Source organism: Orbicella franksi, chromosome 5, assembly GCF_964199315.1.
Source record: "Orbicella franksi chromosome 5, jaOrbFran1.1, whole genome shotgun sequence".
Lineage (NCBI taxonomy): Eukaryota > Metazoa > Cnidaria > Anthozoa > Scleractinia > Merulinidae > Orbicella > Orbicella franksi.
Genome location: NC_138149.1, coordinates 22908803 through 22925701, shown reverse-complemented (window position 1 = coordinate 22925701; position 16899 = coordinate 22908803). Strand labels below are relative to the sequence as shown.

Here is a 16899-nt window from a genome sequence, read left to right as displayed (position 1 = left end):
CTGGAAAAGATTTTTGACTCAGAACTTGAAAAATATGGAGGTGAAGTAACACTAACTGGAAATCTAAACGTAAAAGACAGTCGTAACATTATTAAAGTATCAGATCCTTTTTTCAAAGAAATTCTTGAAATCTGGCCAGACGCAAATTATGAAGAAAAGATTGTATCAGATTATCACTTTCGGTCATCGCCCTTATGGTATAATTCACTTATAAGAGTTGGGAATAGACTAGTGTTTATTAAAGAATGGTTCTTCAAAGGAATAACAAAAGTAGAACATTTAATGGATGACTCCGGAAAGTTTCTCTCGCTCACTGCTTTCCAAACTATACACGACCTGACAGCCCGACCTTTAACCTTTCTTGGAATAATTTCTTCAATAGAACTTCTTCAAAGATATATATCCCATAATATCAGAACCTCGATTAAACATGAAAGTTTCTTGTCAAAATTTTTAAAAAGCAAAAAACCTAGTAGACTAGTAGATAAGAAACTTGTATCAGAAAAAGGTGAACCACCCAACCAAAGTTAACAAAAGTGGCAGGAAGACGTCACTCTCATAACAAAACAAGAGCTCAACTGGAAAGAGGTTTACCAAATGGCTTTTCAATAAACAAAGAGCACAAAACTTATAACTTTCAATTTTAAATTTCTTCATAGAAGAATATCAGCACACAACATCTTGGAAAAAATTGGTCTCGCCGATAGCAAGAAATGCACTTTCTGCGAAAGAGAAACAGAGAAACTTGCACATTTATTTTGGGCTTGCCCAAAACCTCAATATTTTTGGACCAATTTAAAGTATGGCTACAGTGTTGCCAAGTCATTGCCAAAGAGACACCCTTAGAGCCTGATACAGCACTGGGTCTAAGGCCGGATAGCTCTAAACATAAACTCCAAATTAACTTCTGTTGCTTAAATGCTAAATATTACATTTCGCTATGTAGACAGGAAAAATGTTCTCCAAAACTAAATGATTTCTTACTGTATTTAAAACATATCTATGAAATGGAAAAAAATACAACTAAAATCGTCTGTTGCCTCTTTTGTAATCTCTTGACAGCTTGACCCTAGTCCCCTGAAAACGAAAATAAAAATGAAAGGAAAAGAAACAAGGCGCATATATACCATGCATACTTTCTGTAATTCGCAATTCCGAATTTACATTACTGACAGAAGTAAACTGGTATGATCTTGCTGTGCTAGAATTGTAAGTAGCGCAAGTAATCTGATTATGTTGTATTGTAAGCAGTGTAAGTATTAGTATTGTTAGTAGCGTGAGTATGCGTATTGGATAGAGAAACTGTTAGTATCGTAAGTGGCGTAAGTAATTTTTGTAAGTAGTGTAAGTAACTACATTAATATTGTTTTGTAAGCAGTGTAAGTAGCAACTAATTAAAATTCATGATCACGTAAAAAGATTTGGCTTTTTTGCGCAGCTCAGTGTCGTAAAATGTTTCTGCCTGCATCAAAGTTCCAAATCCTAGTACTCACACTGCATGAATCTAACTATTTAACGGCTTAACATTGTGGTAACGATACAATCTTCTATTGCATATTCATGGTTAAAAATTACTGCTTAAGCCTCCAGCCACTTGGTATTTTAAACTGTACTATCTTAGGTTAATTACTGTTTGTTTCATATACATTGTCCCAAAATCTGCCAGCGTAAAATGAGTTACCTAAATTTTCCCGTGAGCTATTCTTCATCTTCTTAATGTTCTTTTTCTTCTTCCCGCTAGGCTGTTTGTTGCTGGATTTTTTCAAAGCTATAAAAAAAGAATAAGGATGAACAGACATACATGCATGTCTTCGTGGTAGGTAGGTAGGTAATGGTAAAGTATGTATGCGAGCCAGGTGGCCCATGAGACGGAATCTCATTCCGGTTTCAGTAACATGAAGCCACTAAGAGAATTTCTAACCCCCCCCCCCCCCCGCCCTTCGTTGATAGGGATTATTACCTCTACGCGCGGCCAAATGCCGACAAATTGAGTTACCCACTGTAAAACGCCCTTTCTGCGGGCTAAACGGGAAATGCGCCGGCTGAAAAATGAATTTGCCGCCCTGATTGTGATGTGATTGTGTGTGATGGCTAGAGCGATGTCAAACATCTTTGCTCGGCCAATAAGATCCTGACGATACCATTTCAATGCCAAAATTGGCGCGAATTTTTGTGGATGAGTTTGCTCTTGCTCACTTTATAGTTCTGTAGTGAACGTTTGACGTTCGGAGATTTTATTTTAAAACGGAAGAAGTCCGAAAATTTTCAGCTTTCTTCAAGTCAAAACTCGAACTTAAACAACGAGCAACTGGATGAAATTGAGCAAAAAGCTCTAGCGGAAAACAGTAAGAGAGGAAGTAAAAAAGTTTGAGAATAGGTGTGAGAAAAGAAAAATTACAGTGGATCTCAAAACAGTAAGTCCAACAGACTTGAGTGAAATTCTGCGAAAGTTCCTCGTAAGTCCACAACATTTTGACCACTGTGATGACCCATATCGTTGTCGATAAGAGTACAGACAACGCTAAACCACATTCGATGTATTAATTCGCATCTTGTCCTCTATGCACCTTATCTCTCTGGCATTTTTAGTTCTGGATTTGGTGCTAAAGTCAAGCCACATTGTTAGAGGAATATTTACAGTTGTTAAGCCATTCTTCGTTTAACCTCATTTTAAGATTTTGAGAGCTTTTCTAAAATCCAAGATAGTATTTCACCGTAAAACGTAGTCAAACTTTCTTGCTCTCAGTCAGATTTTGTTGAAACCGAACTTGTCATTTTCGAATTTTGCTTTCACTGCGCTGCTACTATTCCCTTTGTTAGATATTCATTTTAGATTAACTGCCACGCATACGCTTGCATTGAACTTTGTAATGCCACGTATACGCTTATACAAAAACGTCAATAAATCAATTCCTTCGATATTATCGAAATACTACCTGTGCATAATACCCGTGTCAATAGATTGGCCAATAAGTTGCGTAATATCATTGGTGACAAATTACTCCTTAATTTTGGCGCGAAATTTCAGCGTTAATTCATAATTTCACATGTGAAATTACAAAATTGCTATGGCAACATCTCTTGTATCTCGCTCAGTGCCAAGATGGCGTCGAGATTTAAGACGGTGACCATTGAAGAAGTTACGGAATAGACCGTAACTTTAATAGACCATTTATTTTAATAGACCACTTCTTTTAATAGACCATTTTACATTTGTCTGCTCAGTGACCTGGCCTTTGGATGGCAGCGAGGTTGGAGTTGACCTTGTTTTGTTACAGACCTCACTGCTTTTGTTGTGTAAAACAAGTTGTTCTGATGCTAACTAGGTGCATTTACACAACAAAAGCAGTGAGGTCTGTATCAAAACAAGGTCAACTCTAGCCTCGCTGCCATCCAAAGGCCAGGTCACTGAGCAGACAACTGTAAAATGGTCTATTAAAAGAAGCGGCAGAAAACTTAAATACGCGAAAGAGCACAATTAACTGGGTGAGGGTTTTTGAGAAGTGGTGTGACGAAAATAGCCTTGACAAAAACCGGGAGATGATTCTTCCTGAGTAGTTCGATAAAGTACTCGAGCGGTTTTACGCCTCCGTGTGTAAACAAGACAGAACCGATTACGAACCTGGGTCCCTAAAACTGATTATCCAACCACTCAGTCCGGAAAACGGTGGTCAGAAAGCTGAAGGCCAAGGGAGTTCCAAAATCCGAAATAATAACAATAACTGGCCATCGAAAAGAACAAAGCGTTGAAGCCTACGACTCCGGGAACAAAGACGACCAGCGACAAATGTCTAACCTGATCATTGATGGCAAAGAAGTCCACTTTAACCAGACAACCAGTCGAGTCCCCCTTCAGCCGCTAATCCAGTCTACTGCAGCGGTGAGCAATTGCCACGTCTACAATTTCCACAACTGTAATGTGGTGATAAACCAAAGACATGCCGGACAGGCTAACGCTTCATGCACAACGAGCCGTAATGTTTAATTTGTCCTCAACCATGCTCCTTGCCAGCTCTGAAGGTTCAGAAGGTTTTTCAACTTTGTGCATTTTCGCTTGACTTTCATTTAGGCAAGTTTTCTTAGAGCATAAAGTAAATTTTTAGTGATAATTTCACTTCAAAACAAACTGTCAAAATTTTATATGGCCTCGTGCGAAATTTTAGTTTCAGCGCATTTCAACGGGCGCCGTTGTCATTTCATTCACCAGTTCATGACGAGTTAGAGCTAATCATTTAAGAAAGATTTGACAGTTGCCATAATTTTGAAACATTGTGAACAAGCACGAAGAATTTGGAAGGTATTTTTTTGTGAAGAAACTCAGAAAATTACGAACTTTAGCAATAGTGTATGCTTCTTTCAATGTTCTCGACTTTCGATAGAATATACCAGTAAAAAAAAATTACAGTTGTGAGCGTAATTTGTCACCCACGATATTAAAAGGTAATCAAATGGTTTTCTCGTGAAATTAGGAAATAATTTCACTTGCGTTTTGTCAAAATTCTGATAATTTCCCGAGCCTTTAGGCGAGGGAAATTATCCGAATTTTGACAAAAGGCGCGTGAAATTGTTCCTAATTTCACTCGTCACCATTTGATTACACATAATAACGAACTAATAAATATGTTTTTATTATGCTTATAAAGTTTGACCTTCAGCCTTATTTCTTCCCACACATACCCCACAAACGTGTACAAATAGAACACTGCAGTACGAGGCATGTTGGTCACATGCATCGTTATGCTTGCAAGAACGATTTTATATAAATAATTCTAGCCTCACCTTCCTGTCTTTCCTTCAAACGGTTTTCTACGTCCTTGCACTCAGACTCAAAAGCCTTAAGTTCTAGTGAGAAATCCAAAACCATAAGTTAATAAAAGAGATACTGTCACAGCACTAGTGCTGTGACAGTATCTCCACCCAGCGAATTGCCACGCATCTGTGGTATAATAGAGAGTAGAGTGCGAAGTAAACAAAGCACTGAAAGTGAAGAATGATCATCGCAGTTAATTTTCCAATTTAAGCAATTGGAAAGAAGAAGCCTGAAAAAATCAGGGCTTCAACGGGATTCAAACCCGTGACCTCCGCGATACCAGTGCGATGCTCTACCAACTGAGCTATGAAGTCACACATTGGGAGCGAGGTCAATTAATTGAGTTCATATCATCCCGTGAGGAGTGAAATGATGTGAAGTTTATATGAAATAATTCATATATGAACTGCGGTTGTAGATGAAAGTGAAGAATGATCATCGCAGTTAATTTTCCAATTTAAGCAATTGGAAAGAAGAAGCCTGAAAAAATCAGGGCTTCAACGGGATTCGAACCCGTGACCTCCGCGATACCGGTGCGATGCTCTACCAACTGAGCTATGAAGCCACACATTGGGAGCGAGGTCAATTAATTGAGTTCATATCATCCCGTCGACAAAGCACTATTGGAATTAAATGAGGGAAGTAAAAAGGCATACATTAAATAACTATATGATTTTTGTCCTCGGGACACAGCCTAGGTAGGCTTAAGGTTATTGTTAGGAAAGCCATTTAAAACTTTAATGAATGCACAGTTCTTCACAGGAATAGTTAACCATGCTACCCATTGGTGGTAGCGAGCTTCTTTTATTATCGAAACAATTGTGTTTTTTTTCGTTTAAATTTACGTATAAAGCTTCTTCTGTAATTTCTTTACTTTATACGATCGTAAACGTCGGAGATTGATTAACAGTTGTTCAACTTGTTTAACGTTGTAAAATTAACATTAGGTTATGGGCCCAGGACGACGCTGAGTTGAGTCACGCTTGAGTTTAACAACGCCTATACATTTTGGATTTACGAGCAGGACTTTGGACTTATGACGAGTCCCATTTTTTGTCTGTTGTGTAGATGAGACATAGAGGAGAAGTGGTCGATCGAGAAACTTGACGGGAGTAATTGGACCAGTTGGAAATCTCAGATATGATTCATTTACTTATGGTCAAAAGATTGTGGGATCTTGTAGATGGTCATGAGAAGTCCTTGTAAACGAAGCGTCGACAAAGGCGGAGGCACTTTTCCGTTCGAAGTTACAGAAAGCGTTCTCGACAATTGCACTGGCGATTGAAAGTGCTCAGCTTTACTTAACCACCGCATGGGAAGAACTTAAGCAAGCATGGAACGCGTTGAAAAAGCATTTCGAGCGAGAGACTTTCGCGAGCAAACTGTTTTTGAAAAAGCAGTTTTCTCAATCCGAGATGAAAGAAGGCACATCGCTGGATCAACATTTGAAGCCCATGAAAGATATTACCGACAAACTTTCGGCAATTGGGGCGCCTCTTTCCGAAGAGGATTAAGTTTTGCCTTTGTTAGGAAGTTTGTCAAGACGTTTCGTGGTCCTTGTCACCGCCATTGAAGCTAGAGTGGATGGTGTTCGCCTGGATTATGTTCCGGCAAGCAGTAATGCACGAGGAAATGAAGCAATCTGAGCTATCCGCTCAGTTGAGTGGAGCTGATTCAGCACTGACGGGGACCTTTCGGAGAAATACGTTACGCGATCGGCCATGTTTTGGATGGGTAATGTGGCTCATATTCGTCGTTATTGTCCAAGCGATTCGCCACGCTATCCGTCTATATGTTTTGGATGTAGTGATGTCGGTCATATTCTCCGTCATTTTCCCAGGAAACGTAAATGGTACAATGCAAAGATAGATGAGGTTGAATAGAGCCGATAGGGAAATTATGATAACGATGGTGAAGATGTTTATGCTGCAGCGTTTATGGCGTCCGCTGGGAGCGTTAAATTTGCGGATAAAAAATGTTATCCATGGCTGATCGACTCGGAAAGAAAGAAAAGCACGTTTTGATGAATTGTTACGAATTTGATGAACCTGAAAACGTTGCACGAGGGGACGGCCTTGTTGTGAAAGCATTGGGATCTGGATGCATACAAATAAATATGCTGTTTCCAGGAACTAAGACCAAGAAAGCTGTCTTGTACAGTGTGTTATACGTGTTTAAACTCACCTGCAACCTGTTTCCTGTACGAGCTGCGGTTGCTAAGGGCAACGCTGTCGAGTTTGGCCCTAATCGTTGTTATATCTGAAAAGAAAATGGAAAACTTCGCGGAATGGGGTCACTGGCTGATAAACTCCATCAACTAGATTGTCAAGTTGTCTCTACTAAGTACTATGGCTCAATTGCGTCATCTTGTAGTAGCGACCTATGACATCAACGTCTCGGACATGTAAATGAGTCACGCCTCAAGAAATGTATTCAGAATGAATTCATGCGAGGGATTGACATCGTGGAAATGACTGAACTGCCGTTTAGCGAAGGATATTTGGCAGGAAAGATGTGTCGAAAACTGTTTACCGCAGTGGGAGAGATCCGGTTGGTGCATAGTGACTTGCGCGGTCCAATGCAAACATAGTCGATTAGAGGAAAAAAGTATTTCGTCACGTTTATTGATGATTACTCTCGGTGCTGCGCTGTACACTTCATGAAACACAAGTCAGAAGTATTCGACAAATTTAAGGAATTTAGAGTCACGTTGGCAAAGCAATAGGAACTTTGCGAACGGACAATGGTGACAAGTATTTGTCTATTGAATTAAAAAACTATTTGAAGGAGAAAGGAATTAGACATAAGTTGACAGTGCCACACTTACGACGGCACTAAACGAAAATGAAACTCCTTACGAGCGTTGTGATGGGAAGAAACCCGATGTGAGCCACTTACGAGTGTTTGGATGTATTCCCTACGTCAACATACCAGACGGTGAACGGCGAAAGCTAGACAAGAAGTCAAAAAACATGCGTTTCTTGGGCTACAGCTCGACGTCAAAGGGATGTCGTCTTTTTATAAGACGAACCGAAAGCTCTATATCCGGAGAAATGCTGAGTTTAATGACAATGATTTCGGCCAGAAGCAAACCATGACTACAAAGCAGACCAAGAGGGCGAGGACGGGAAGCAGAATGCTGTCACCACCACAAAAGGAGAAGAAGTAGTAGAAATGAAGAAATCAGAGAAGGAAGAAGAAGACACGCCACAACAACCCCGAAAATCTGGAGGAACGCGAAAAGCACCTGTCAGATATGGTTACGACGAATATACCGACACTGCGACCCACCGCGCAAATCATGTTGCCTATCACCTACGTGAGACAGATGAACTACCCTCAACCATACTAGAAGCAAAGTCAAGTGATCATGCTGCAGAGTGGAAAGTCGCCACAGATTCAGAGTGCATTTCTCTGATTGAAACCAAGACGTAGAAGTTGGTTGAATTACCCCCGGTCGGAAAGCTATAGGATGCAAATGGGTGTTTAAACTTAAACATACTACGGACGGTGCTGTGGAACGTTTTAAAGCACGCCTAGTTGCCAAAGGTTACGCCCAGAAATATGGTATTGACTATGACGAAACTTTTTCGCCTGTAGTTCGTTTCTCTTCAATACGTCTTTTGCTAGCTCTTGCAGTCCAGAATGATTTGCTGATTCATCAGACAGACGTGGAGACAACTTTTCTTAATGGCAAACTTGATGAAGAAATTTACATGCAGCAACCGGAAAAATATGTGTATCCCGGGTAAGAGCATTTTGTGCGCAAGCTAGAGAAGTCACTCTATATGGATTAAAGCATTCGTTAAGATGTTGGAATAAAGCTTTTCGATTAGCTTCACTCAAGCCTCGGCAGATCCCTGTGTATTCATCGGAAAGAAGCTACGTTAACAACCATCGCAGTTCACGTTGATGATTTGATGATACTAGGGAAAAACATTTCAGAGATGTAAAGACTTTAACACATCTTAAAGTTGCAGTTTAAGATGAATGATACGGGGAAACTCGGCTACATTACTATGTGGGAGTTTGCATCGTTCAAGATAAGGAAAACAAGCAAGTCGACCTTCATCAAGGGCAGTAAAAGAAGTTTGGGCAAATAGAAGCAAAACCGGTGTCAACACCTGCTTATTTGAACGTTAAGTTGCAAAAGGAAGATGGTGTTATCAGACCTGTCGATGCGATCTCGTACCAGTCCATCGTTGGTAGCCTACTTCATGCTGCAATCGCAACTCGTCCGGACATCGCCCAGGCAGTGGGAGTTGTATCGAAGTTCTGTGCAAATCCTACACAAAATCATTTAACGCCGGCAGCAAAACGGATTCTCAGATATCTGAAAGGAACTGTATCTCTTGGTTTGAGTTTCAAGAAGTGTGCTAAATGAAACCTGACGGGTTACTCAGATGTAGATTGGCCGGGTGATGTGTATGAACGTCATTCCGCTTCAGGAAACGCATGGAGCGGTGAGCTGGCTGAGCAAGACACAGGCTGCCGTTTCGCTGTCAACAGCAGAGGCGGAGTTTGCAGCCCTCAATACGGCTCCCCATGAAAGATAATCTGGTTTCAAAGGTTACTCGCAGAAGTAGGAGAACATCTAGAGGAACCCATCGTAATTCATTATGACAACCAGAGAGCTATTGCATTGAACTCCAGCTTCGGTTGCGATAAATCTTGTAGATTCCTTTGGTACAATTTCCAGAGGTGAATATAAGAATTGGACATTTTGATTGCACGAAAAGCTCGGCTTATGACACTTTATTCACCGCGCTAGGCGGTGAATGTTCAGTTCCAGAAAATATCCATACTCCCCCCACAGAAGAAATTGGAATTTCCTGGGAGATGGGGGGTTCTGTAAGACCAAAAAATTTAAAGAAATGTATGAAGCTCAATCAGAATTTCCTGAGGAGTGGGGGGGGACTTAGAAAAATTCCCTTCCGTGGGGGAGGTATGGATATTTTCTGGAACTACACAATACAACATTTTTGAGGCCTGGTTACTAAACTCGTCACCTTTGCCACCTGTTCATGGAATTTTCATATATTCGGAAGACATCCAAAACCAGGAATTTGAAAGGATGGAGAATTTTCAAAATGACTGCTGTCATCCTAGGACCAAAAATCTTTTCAAGGACTCGTATTCAAGGAATTTAGGAATCGTTAACGCAGTGGTTAAGTTGATCGCCAGAACGTCAGATCGATTGACCGAAATTCATTTCTTTTTTTTTTTCAAACTAACGCTACTCATTCTTAGATATTAATGACAACTAAGAATGAAGTCAACAACGATAAAACAAAAGTACCGGATGAATTTAGACTTCGTAGTGTTTTGCTTGTTTGTTTTACTGCCGAACTCGATGAGTAAGCTGATTCACAATCGGTGTAAGCTTACATGTAACTGATTGTTAAAACTACGGCCTCATACATGTATCCAAACGAACAATTGCGTCTGTGTTTTTATGTCTTAGTCCGCTATTTAGTAGTCCTTGACATTCACTTATGAAGATTATACTAAAACAATTATTCGCCTCAGGCTCATTGATCGAACAATGGTGAATATTCACCTCAAGTGCCTCTTGGTGAATATTCACCAATGTTCACTGAGCCCGAGAAGAGTGAATGTGAAATACTACGAGCAGCTCCTTTCTTTTCTCTGCAACACGGAAAATTAACCATGGTTTCATTCAGCTGCTCCATTTAGGAATTGGCTCAACGAGTTCTTTGATCTCCTTAGTTTAAGTTTGGGTTAAGAACATTTATCGAATGTCCTATGCTTAACACCCGTGTCAATAGATTGGCCAATAACTTCCGTATGGAACTAATGAATATGTTTTTATTATTATTATGCTCCATATATTTAATTTGACCTTAAGCCTTATTTCCTCCCACACATACCTCACAAATGTCTACAAACAGAACACAGCAGCATAAGGGATGTCAGCCATAAGCATCGTTATGCTTGCAAGAACGATTTTAAAAAAATAATTAAAGCCCCACCTTCCTGTTTTTCCTTCAAACGGTTTTCTACGTCCTTGCACTTAGACTCAACAGCCTTAAGTTCTAGTGAGAAATTCAAAACCATAAGTTAATAGAAGAATTAGTGTCACAACACTAGTACAAGCTTGTCCACCCAACAAATTGCCGCGAATCAGTGGAATAATAAAGTGTAGAGTGCGAGGTGAACAGAGCACTATTGTAACTAAATGAAGAAAGTAAAAAAGCATGCATAAAATAAGTATAATTTATAGATTTAGGCCAGCCTAAAAGCGTAGCTCCTGGACCGGGTTGTTCAGAGCCTGAGTAAGCTAACCCAGGAAAAGGTAGAGTTTTGATCTGAGTTTTCAACTTTGCAGTGAGGTTTTCTGTAGATTGTTTGGCCTTCTTTTTTGAGTTTTAATAATCACCATATACACAAAACAAAGCAACAAAAAACATTTGTATGGAAGAAAAAGTTATAATTCGGTTATCTTTTAATCCTGGCTTAGCATTAACCGCCTTCCGAACAATCCTGCCCTGTTTTCAATAAATTAACCTGACATGAGCCCGCAATCCAATCGAAAACCAGCACTTGGTCAGCGGTCAGCTTCAAAAAACCGCGTGACCTCGATGATCTGTAAACTTGAGCCCGCGATATGGTCACATGATACTGGTCAGCGGATACTTTGTTTTGACAGATGTCAATTGATCATAACATGGATGTCCAATATCAAAGAACTTCACGGTAAAGCAAGGGCGCATACCTCTGTCAACCTGTTATTTGGAGTATGGCCGCCATGTTGCGCGACTCCGTCGTCGTCGCCGTCGTGCGTACGCGCCCACGAGCAATACCGCTAGCCATGATAACCATGAGAAAATCAACTCATTGGTTTCCTTTTCTTTCCTATATGAGTATGGGGCTCCGCTTGGCGGCCCTTCGGGCCGCCGGAGCTCCGCTATGATATTTGTTCTCAGGACACAGCCTATGCTGGCTTACGTCGTTCCCCATTTAGGAAGTTCAATATTCTTTCATTAGTTATGAAGATAGGCCTGATTTCGCAATTAAACTCCGGCTTCGCTTGCCATGAATTTATTAAATTCCTATACTACGAGCATCTCCTCTCTTTTTTTAGTCTTGCGATTTTAGATTCGAGCGGCAGTTTTTCTTTCAAGTTTTCTTTCGCTCCATGCTTGACAGAAATACTTGTTAAAAATGCTTCTTTCAAGACGTTATGGCTTAACGTAGCACTTCATATGTGAGTATGATTTTAAGCTATAAAATTAGCATATGTCGTAGACTTCTTAGGCAATGTTATAATACACTTAAGTACCTTCTCCTTTGAAAAATGCAAGCCAAAAATGATTGTTCACGAACTCTTGATATGCGCCTGGTCCCCAAAGTAATTGCCTGATTTCTTTACACGCTCAATAAAAAACAGCTCTCAAATACCTAATTCTAATCAATGCGCACAAACTACTCCCTATTGCAGACCAATGCTGCACATACCTTTAAGGCTTACATAAGTGAGTACTCCACCCACCCAGGGAAAGCAGACAAACTAAAAACAAACATCTTACATACTGTTGAAGTGTAAATACACCCCAGAAATTTCTCAAACAATGAGGTTCCGGATTTAAACGAAAACACTAGCGGATCGACAAATTTGGCGAAAACAAAAAGCACGGGTCGGCGGGTTTACATTACCCCTATTCACCACCCTCTGTATACACAGCACAGGGAATATTGAGTGTTTGCATCTTGCTCCCGATGCAACTCGGCTCTCTGGCATTTTAGTTTTTTTTTTTCCGGATTTGGTTGGTAAACTCGAATTGATCGAACTCAACTTGTTTACTTGCAATCTCAAATTATGAGTTCCTTCACTTACGTTCCACCTGTTTTATAACGGACAAGATCTTCTCAAACTCAATAATAATATAGCCGTAACTCAAAAAAGATTCCGACAACCTAGTTTTTTGTTACTGAATTTTGATAAGCAAGAGCTGACTTTTGCTAAGTTTGAGAAGCATAGCGAGAGCGACGGATTCAGAGCCATGCACTTTAAATTAAATAATTTAAGCATACATTGTTTCCACGCGTGAGTGTATTTACCTGGGTAGAACCGTAACCTGTACTTTCTACCTAAGTACCTCATATAAGCAAGCTACATTGTAAACGGTTTTTTTTTCTTTTTTATTACATCGATAATTACATCCTACACATTAACAAGTGCAGAACAAACTACATGTACTGTTGGACCAAATTATGTCTTTTCTTTGACGTCCGTAGAGAGGACCATTGGAGTAGATCCTCGTGTACCAGGAAATCATGACGAGTTTCTGTTTCCGCAGGCAAAGCAGTGCTCTCCTGAGTAAGATTCCCAAAGTTTTCAGTTCAAGTGTCCGTTAGCCAAACTTACATAGTTCCGAGCGAAAAATCTATCGTCACAACATGTTGTGCAATATATCAAGAGCATGACCCAGAGAACGTGTTTTACCAAATTCTCAAACACAAAGAAGAGAGCTTAAATGCAACAACCAGGGAGGTATGTTTGACAAAATAAATATCCAACTAACGGAGGAGGAAACTACCTCACTCCAGGCATCCAATTCGCAAAGTTACCAAGAGACAGCATTCGTTAAATGAAGGTCAACTTGTTTTTTGGTATAACATAAGCTGATTTGTTTAAGTTGACTATGAAATGATGATGGTAGTGTGAACTGCGAAATATACATGAAATGAAGATGTGATCATCGCAGTTGTGATTGCAATTTAAGCAAATGCAAATTTTAGCCACAAAAAAAAAGTTTTTAGGAATTCAACGGGATTCGAACCCATGGCCTCTGGGTCTGTGGACCATTCTTCCATTCAATTTCTGTTTAAAATCAAAAATTGAACATTGATGTCAATTTTGGATTTTCATGATTTTTTTGTCATAAAAAATAAGAAAGTGCCAAATTGAAAATATTTGACTATTTTCATTTCATAGAGCATTGAAACAGAACTTATATTTTTACTTTAGTCCTGTCAACAATGAAGAGAAAAATGGAACTGAGCGGCAATTTTGTTTCTCCGACAATGTTGCAGTCTGTGGCATGGCTAAGTCTAAAAATTGAAAATTGAAAATTGCAATCAATTTTCAATTTTTGTTTTTCGGCCAAAACAATCGAAATCGTGGACAGAACTACCCCAGAGGGAGGGGGAGAGGTCCATTCGCACGTTAATTTTTTGACCCCAAGCTCCCTCCCCACAACCCCAATTCCTTGCCTGCTTAATTAGGCAGTCTGGGAAGTCACGCTCTCTCTTCGCGGACTTTCGCGACGTTTGGGAACGTTGAGTAAATTTTGTGCCTTTTCGTCGCTCAGTTCTGTCCATTACGGCGAGCAGCGAGACCTTCGACGTGAGCCAAGAAGGGAAAAAAGTCTTAGTTTTCCTAACTGGAGCGGCTAATGTAACCATATCGAGACTTCCACGAGCTTTTCATGCGCCATATTGTAAAATAAGGATTGGATTGGATTGGATTAGATTGGATTGGATTGGATTGGATTGGACTGGATTGGATTGGATTTGCTTAACGAGGGACTGGACTTGTAAAAGCGAAGACGCCCTTTAAAGTTTTAAGAGTTCTCATGGAACTTGGTACATATTGAAGACAAGCTTGGAAGCGGAAAGTTTGATTTTGTTTAGTTAGCAGATTTCAAATAAACGGATGTGCAGTACACGTGTTGTTTTCGAGAATTCGAGAAGTGAATGAAACTATTCGTAATCCAAGCGTAATTTTGAGAGGGAAAATGGAATTCTGAACAGTGTTAAAGGCCACAGATATATCTCTGGGTTTCTGAGATTTTGTCTGTTGCCTTAGGCCTTCGTGATGGAGTACTCGTGTTTTGGCTTTGATATTTGGCGGGTTGGTTTGTCTCTAAAGAGAGACTCTAAAAAGAGATTTATATGTCCTTTCTGTTGATACCAGTTAATATATCACTTTTCTCTTTAGGAGGATGTTAAAATGGGAGGCGAAACGTTTTCCTATAATGTGAGATAGTCAATTGTTTTTGTTGAACGCGTTTCGGGCATGCTAAAGGTTCATTTAGCATGATACATCATAAATTATTACGTGTACAAGTTTATCTGATCGTATTCGCAAAAACATGCTCGCAAAGATCTCAAATACAGCTCCAGCGGCCACAAGTGCCTTGACCACTCCTGGAAGGGATATTGGCCTGTCACGATGTGCCTCTCCAGCAAGGTCCCAGGTCAACACAGGAGCCTCAGGTAATTAGTATTCAACAACTGAGCAGTGCTCAGCCACAAAGTCCATATCAACGTTATTTGGCACTGAAAACCCAAGTCTAGCTAAGTAAAGGTGACAGTAAAAGACATCCTGCCCCCCCCCCCCCAACCCCCGCTTTTGACGGCTGGCTGCCAGCAAACCACCAGCAGATAAGCCAGTGCCTGGGCCATGTCCCCAGGCCGGCCTTGACGGAGCCCCTCCTAGGTTTAGAGCCAAGGGCTAGGCCAGGGCGGGCATCCTTTTTTATTGTGTTCCGACTCCATGGATAAAGTACATTTTCGTTTTCGTATCAACTACAGGTATTTCAATAATCAATCAATAATAAGACTATTAGCCGACTATTAACCTTGCGTGCAGTCATACATCTACAGCTACACGAATGGTAGCAGAATGACTGAAACACAAATTTTACGGAAGGTGTCAATGGACTGACCCAGAAAATGTCGAATTTAGTATTGTGCATCGAATTTATTATGTTTCCCGACGGTTTTATCCTGGACCTAAGTCTCCTGGCATCTGATTGGCTTATAAGCAATGAAATTGGGTGGGATTTAGCTCAGCTCAACAAGTTTTATTTCAAGGATATTGCACAGTTTTAATTCACCGGTGAATTGTGTTCTCTATTACTTGTTTTGCAAATCCATGTGTTGCAAATCCAATCCAATCCAATCCAATCCAATCCATATTTTACAATATGGCACCTAAAAAGCTCGCTGGAAGTCTCCATATGGTTGTATCAGCCGCTCCAGTTAGGAAAACTAAGACTTTTGTGACTGCCACATTTTTTTTCCGGCTAAAATTTGCATTTCCTAAATTGCAATCACAACCGCGATGATCACATCTTCATTTCATTAAGTTGAATATCTTTTTTTAATTTCTGTAATTCTGCTTTATCTTGCCAAAGTCATCAATTAAATTGACATGAACATTTTTACCTGGCCTTAGGCACGCTTTTGGGAGGCGCTTTTTAGTGCGCTTGCCTCCGGATCGAGCGGTCTGGGCTCGAGCCCTGGCCGGAGACATTGTGCTGTGTTCTTGGGCAAGAAACTTTACTCTCAAAGTGCTTCTCTCCACCCATGCTGATGGGTGACCTTGCGATTGGACAGGCATCTCATTAAGCGCGAAGTAGAAACGCTCATAGTCGCTTCACTTCCGGCTGCAAAAACTGGAATAAGCTCCGACCTGATAGGCCACTTGGCTTTTATGCAGACTTTACCTAGGCACGCTTATTTGACTTTACCCGGTTGAAGGGTTTCCAATGCAACAGTATTACTGCACAATTCCTTCAGGGAAAACGTAAAGATGTTGTTCATACTAAAATTCAAGACCTGATTAAGGATTAGAGAACTATCGGGATGTTTCCGTGGAGTATGAAAATGCTAGTAAGTCCGCTTGGGCTGTCCACGTCAGCAAAATCTCCGTCACAAAGTTAGTAATTTCTAGACTCTCCTGGGATTTCCATAACCAGCCGTGATCTAAAAAAATAACTTGGTCTAGCTTAACTTGAGTATACTTGGGATTAACTCTATTACTTTTCATTCTCTCTAGACAAAGTATAGCGATCAAAGGCACAGTTCTCCGCAGCATGGAACATTAACCATGGTTTCATTCACGTGCTGCTTTTAGGAGTTGGCTCAAAGAGTTCTTTGATCTCCTTATTTTTAGTTTTGATTAAGGAGATTTATCAAACACTCGAGACGATGTTACATCTAGTATGTAAGCATCTATAGAATTTCGTCAAAAGTACCTCGCTGTGGGTCGTGTTAATATGCAACATCCCTCTCGGTGTTTAGAAATGCCATGAAACACTGCCGCCAGACCCGTGTTT

General features: G+C 40.3%; 1 long non-coding RNA gene and 1 pseudogene across 2 annotated transcripts in view; one reads left to right on the top strand and one right to left on the bottom strand.

Moving 5' to 3' along the window:
* The window catches only part of LOC145487085 (uncharacterized), a 179651-nt pseudogene that overhangs the window by 53213 nt on the left and 109539 nt on the right, over positions 1-16899 (bottom strand). Inside the window, exons 11-13 of the transcript XR_014049351.1 lie at positions 10804-10866; positions 4780-4842; positions 1682-1768 (exon numbers count right to left, since the gene is read on the bottom strand). The product of XR_014049351.1 is annotated as an uncharacterized LOC145487085 (transcript). The remainder of the gene's footprint in view (positions 1-1681; positions 1769-4779; positions 4843-10803; positions 10867-16899) is intronic.
* The window catches only part of LOC145487135 (uncharacterized), a 35466-nt gene continuing 24318 nt past the window's right edge, over positions 5752-16899 (top strand). The window contains exon 1 of the long non-coding RNA XR_014049356.1: positions 5752-8547. This is a non-coding gene — a long non-coding RNA (uncharacterized LOC145487135). The remainder of the gene's footprint in view (positions 8548-16899) is intronic.